The sequence below is a fragment of the Myotis lucifugus genome, unplaced genomic scaffold, assembly GCF_000147115.1.
Source record: "Myotis lucifugus unplaced genomic scaffold, Myoluc2.0 scaffold_3, whole genome shotgun sequence".
Taxonomy (NCBI): Eukaryota; Metazoa; Chordata; class Mammalia; order Chiroptera; family Vespertilionidae; genus Myotis; species Myotis lucifugus.
The window spans coordinates 2,801,301-2,807,451 of NW_005871051.1; positions in this window are offsets into that span (position 1 = coordinate 2,801,301).

Here is a 6,151-nt window from a genome sequence, read left to right on the forward strand (position 1 = left end):
AGACTGAAACAGAACTGCTTGGAGAAAGCAACTGTCATTGTAATTGGAATGAAACTTGAGGGTAATGAAGTCACTGGAGGCTGTAGATGAGGTCACCTGGGAGGAAGGGAGCCAAGCACAGTAGGTTGCTAACTGCTGGGCATGGCCAGAATCGTTCCTCAAAAAACATGAAGTTTCTAAAACTTCTCTAAAGCTGTGTGCTGGTAAGGAGAGGTGGTGCATGGAATCCTGTAAAGCAATTTTAGGATTTTAGTAAAAATAAGATAGTACTTGAACTTTTACTTAGAAACAGTGCAAGAAAAATTCAGAAATCCTTACATGCGACTCTTCTTTTTACAATTACTTTATTGCCTTTCCTAATATTTGGAATTTTGTCGTATCATTGCTGTCAGATTTTTAAAAAAATAAAGTTAAGCAATACTTGTTAAGATAAACCAAGCGTGTCTTGATTTCAAAAGATGCATTTGATTGTTTTCATATAAGTGTCAGTTGTGGGATGGGTCTCGTTATTAATTATCTTGGCAGTCCTAGGCAAGCTTTGAAATTTGCTCTCATGTGATGACATTTTAAGATGAATTTTTAAAAAATGAGTTAATTTAACCAATTAAGGAAGTGAACCTGGGGTGTTTTTTTGTTTTGTTTTGTTGGGTTTTTTTTTTTATTGTTTAAAGTATTACAAGTAGTAGTACATATGTCTCCTTTTTTTTCCCCAATTGACCTTCCCCCAGCCATGAACCTGTTTTTAGAAATGGTTACATGGTAACTTATTCCCAATTCACTTCCACGTTGGTACTATTCTTTAAAGCAGTGGTTCTCAACCTTCTGGCCCTTTAAATACAGTTCCTCATGTTGTGACCCAACCATAAAATTATTTTCGTTGTTACTTCATAACTGTAATGTTGCTACTGTGATGAATCGTAATGTAAATATTGGATATGCAGGATGGTCTTAGGCGACCCCTGTGAAAGGGTCGTTCGACCACCAAAGGGGTCGCGACCCACAGGTTGAGAACCACTGCTTTAAAGTGTAACCACCCACAAATTTGCATTATTCATGTGGATATCGATGTCCCTTTGTTTCTATTCCTTTGGACTGGAAGTTAAGGTTCGGAAAGTTGGTTTCTGCTGCATCCCCACCGGTTGACCTCAAGGCCCCAGGATTGGTGCCGAGGGCTGCGTACCAAGCCTACTGCCCTTCATTTAGGCTCTGTGAGCGGCCACGGCGGGCTAGGCGCCGACGGAGCAGTCCGCTATGTGCCTGGTTTCCCTTCTGTCCCTTTGCACGGCTGTGAGAAATCCAGGTGATCTCCCTTCTTAAAGCCTCCTCTTCAGAAAAGACCTGAAAGCAGTGCTCTCACCACAGTAGAAATAAATAATAAAATGGTGGTAACTCCCCTCAGGGTCCAACTGCCTTGGGTTGCAAGGCCCGGGAATAAAGTTCTAAACGTGGGGATTTCCAGGGATTGGTGAGCACAATGCAGGAGGTTTGGGGTTCCGGGCACCAACATAGAGGCAAATGTGTGGCCTGTTTTCCTGGCTCCAGCTCGGAGCTTCTTGCCTCTTTTCCTTCTCCTGAGTGGGTCTTCTCTTTCTCCTGCGCTGGGCCTCACGTCTGGTTTTGAAAGGATTTGCCCTGGTGAATCGGAGGCCGCAAGCCTCTCCCTGTTGTCTTTCTTCCAGCAGGGATGTCTGACGGTCAAGGCCTTTGGATTGTATTAGGATGGGTTGAAAGTAAGGGGCTTGGCTAGACTACTGTTAGCATCATCGAAGCAAGTCACATAGAAGTTAACTTTTCTCCCAGGGGTGGGGAGTTGCTTGAAGTGTTGTTTTAATTGTTTCATTTCTCCAATCTATTTTTGTTTCTGCAGACAGCCTGAAACTCAGATAGCCTGAAACTCATTTTGTTGCTTAAACTCAGCGAGGTCTCACTTGACAGGCAGATCAGTCACACTGGTCTCTCTCACAGGGTGGGGGCAGTGCCTCTCTCCCTGCCCTCATGTACCCTCTGCAAAGCCGAGGGGCCTGTGGAAGACAGTGGCCTTGTCAGTTAACTCCTGTGATCTGAGCTTCCATACACAAGCTCAAGCTCTCAAGGCCTAGTTATCTTCATTTTAGGAAGGGCAAGTCTTCTTATTTTTATTTTTACTTATTGATTCGACAGAGAGAGAGACACTGATTTGTTGTTCCACTTATCTATACATTCATTGGTTGGTTCTTGTATGTGCCCTGACTGGGGATCGAACCAGCAACCAGCAACCAGCAACCGTAGCCTATGGGGATGATGCTCTAACCAACTGAGCAACCTGGCCGGGGCCAGGAATGGCAAGTCTTTAGATGAGACGGTGGGGCCATAACTTCTCAAGGGGTCAGAAAAGAACTGCCCAACGGGCCCCATTCCCCTCCTGACCATGGCCGTGACATGTTACCTGTCTCACAGTACCACAGGCCTCAAAACACAGGCCTGGGATGTATCTTGCACATTTCTCTGGCTTCAGACCTAGAGCTGGCGCCTTCAATTTCCAGGCTGAAAATACGGTCTCTAAAAGTGAACAGGTAGTTAATTCTGAGGCCTATGTTTAAATGTTTTGTGTGTGTGTTATTTTTAATTGATTCTTCTAGAGAGAGAGGAAGGGAGAGGGATAGAAAGATAGAAACATAGATGAGAGAGAAACAACACCATCCGCTGCCTCCTGCATGAGCCCACAACCCGGGAATTGAACCATGACCTCTTGGTTCATGGATGGATGCTCGACCACTGAGCAACACCAGCTGGGCGAGGCCTATGTTTAGAACATATTCCCCAGGTCTTCTTTTCCCAATCTTTTAACACCTATTTCTGGTAATTACTACCCATCACCTCAGGGCTGTATATTAATATAATTTAGTCTTCCTTGTTACTCTTGCCTCTAATCATAACCTCGTCTGAACTGGACTTTTTTGGCCATGTGAAAATCAGTTTAAATCGAACATGAAGTTAAGGAGGTTTTATTTATTTATTTTTAATCTTTGGTTATTACTAAGCTTGATTTATGGAAAGAATAATTGACTTAGAAAGATCTGATTTCTTAGAATCAGTCATGTTCTTTATACATTTAATTAAAGGCTCTTAAATTTGCTGTGAATGATGACAATCTTCTCCTCTAATAGAGGGGAAAAAACAAGTTATGACATGGACTTCCTTTAGTTTCATCCAAAGATTGAGGCATGAGGTTCTTATTTGCTTTACTTATTGTAGCAGGCTCTTTTCTAATCCCGAGAGACGAAAACGGCCATGGGACTTATTCTGTCCCGCCTCGGGGAGTTTTAGGTACGCCAAGTAAAACTGCGACCGAAGCCGGTGAATAAGCAGCACGAATGAAAGGCAACCCGTTCACATGTCATCCAATGCTCTCTGCAGTCGCAGGGCATCCGTGACTGCCTTCATGGTTCAGATGGGCTTCCTGTCTGACCCCTTCAGAAGTTCTACGATTCTGACATATTAAAAATTCCGTTTTCTGACACGTCTTGTATATAAAATGGATAAAGTATACACTGCAGTGATATTTCTGCTGTACTCTGCATGGTTTAACTCAGCAGTGATTGCTGAGTAAGCCTTCAGGTCGTTGCCTGAAACTTATTCCCACTAGGAAATGTAACTGTACTAGTTTGCAGCTCGATCATTTACCCTGCCCGGTCATTCTGTTCTGAGCCCTTCCCTAATTGGCATGTATAAAGTGATAAGGAGACGTGATCTGTTTTCAAATAGCTTACCCTCGTTTTATGCAGGGATAAGACTAAAAATATATAACAACTAGGAAAGCATAGGTGACAGCCAATTAGAATGGAGGGTCTCTATAAGAGTGGGGCCCTCCAGGTTTCCATCTGAGCCTTTGGTTCCTGCAGTGTGGGAGGTCTGGGGAACCCCCAGAGAAAGGGGGTACCGGGGCGGGAATCCTGGGGCAATTCCAGTGGGAGCTGCAGCCGCTGACTAACATGTATGGGGCACTTCAATATTTGACCCATCAGTTCATCTGCACCTGTGCCAGCTGAACAGTAGCCTTGTAAATACAGCGCTAAACATCAAGGTGGATGTCCTCGAATGTGAGGGATGTAGGTGCTTTGTCTCACTGGTCTTCAGGAGACAGATATTGCATCTGTCTTGAAGGTGATACTAATGTGTTCAATAGAATAATTATGCGCCTTAAAATATCACGGTCATTTGGGAGCATTTGATGCTTTGGGCCCAAAAGATGTACGGTATTGATAGAAATATAGTATGTGTACTGTACTGATTTTATGAAATCTACAGACTTTCAGTTTTTATGTTATTAAATCTAAGCCTTAGATTTAGCATAAATTTAGACTGAGTCCCTTACTTTACCCATGAGTCTGAGGGTCAGGGTCACTGTCCCCTGGGGAGTCACAGTGGTGGGACTTGAAAGGAGGCCTCGCGCCCCCCCCCCCCCCCCCAACACACACACCTCAGGTCTTCTCCCCTTGCTAGGAGCAGCCATGGGAACTAATGGGAATGAAGCTTTTCCGAACAAGCAGGAAAGGGCCCGAGCAGCTTGGCTTCCTGGCCCGTCAGGAGGCGTTGACTCAGGAGGCTGTTGCCTTAAGCACCTGGACGATGGTCCTTGTAGAGAAACAAAGCCAGTCCAACACCCTTCCTTCACGGAGGCAGACTTCCAGCACAGCAAGAAGCGGGAGCCATGCTAAGGGTGCTGGACCCCAGTTCCCTCCCTCGCTGTTCTGTGATCTCAGGCAGTTACCCTGCTTCCTGAGCCTTGGTTTCCTGGGGGGGGGGGGGGGGGCGGGGACAGACAGTAATACCCACCTCGCTGTGGAGGGCCACAGGAATGGGCACGCAAAGCGCTTGGGAAGTGCCCGGCACACAGCAAAGCTTGCTGTGACTATGGATGACGGGTTACCCACTCTCCTGGACACCAACAAGGCACCCCCAGGACGCTGTGAAGTCAACGCTGGCTGCATAAGAACCGGGCACCAGGCAGAATGCAGACAGGCCTCGCCATGGGGGTGCAGGAGGTGCCAGCAGGCAGAGCAGAGGCACTAAGGCAGTGGTTCTCAACCTTCCTGATGCCGCGACCCTTTCATACAGTTCCTCATGTTGTGGTGACCCCCAACCATAAAATTATTTTCGTTGCTACTTCAGAACTGTAATTTTGCTAGTTATTAATCGTCATGTAAATATCTGATCTGCAGGATGTATTTTCATTGTTACAAATTGAACATAATTGAAGCACAGTGATTAATCACAAAAACAATATGTAATTATATTTGTGTTTTCCGATGGTCTTAGGCGACCCCCGTGAAAGGGTCCTTGGACCCCCAAAGGGGTCGCGACCCACAGGTTGAGAACCGCTGCACAAGGCAAGGTCCTGGGAGCCACCTTGGAAGGAGGGATGGGCCTTGACTTGCTCAAGGGGAGGGGAGGGAGGAGGCCTGCCAGGCGGCAGTCCGGGGTGAGCGGAGGAATGGGAGCAAGAATGAACACGATGCAGCTGGGTAGCTGGGTCCCTGGCGCTGCTCGCTGGCTCCGGAGCTGCTGCCATTGGTGGGGTGTGAACAAACAACTTGGAAGGTTGTCAAAGGCCTCAAGGATTTTCCAAGTGCGTCACATGCTCTCTGCACCCAACCTTGTCTTTTAGGCTCCGAAGGCCGATTTAGGAGAAATGATGGGATGTGGGCGGCGTTTGGGGGGGGGGGGCGGGGGGAGAACTATGCAACAGACCTCGCACCTAGGACCAAATGAATATTCGCTTTTTGCCCTGAGACGCAAAGATCCCTTTAACTCCCGGAGGTAAACATCCTCATTTGTCAAACTAAACCCTTTTGCGTAAGGATCTGCGATCAGGGGGTTCATGACTCATCCCCCCCTCCCCCCCAAGGCCCCTGCAACCGACGTGCAAACCCGGGGGAAAGGCTGGCGGGCGGCGGAGGGGGCCCCACGCATGCGCCGTTGGCCGCCCAACTCCTCCGCGTCCTCCTTTCTCGGAACAAAACGAGCGCCGAGCCCCGCTGCGCCGTTGGCGTAGACTGCGTCCCGCCGGGCCCTCCGCCAGCGGCGCTGCGCCCGAGCGGCCGTGGCGCGTTACGCCGGGAGCGCAGCGCCCTGAGCGGCCGGGGCGCGTTACGCCGGGAGCGCAGCGCCC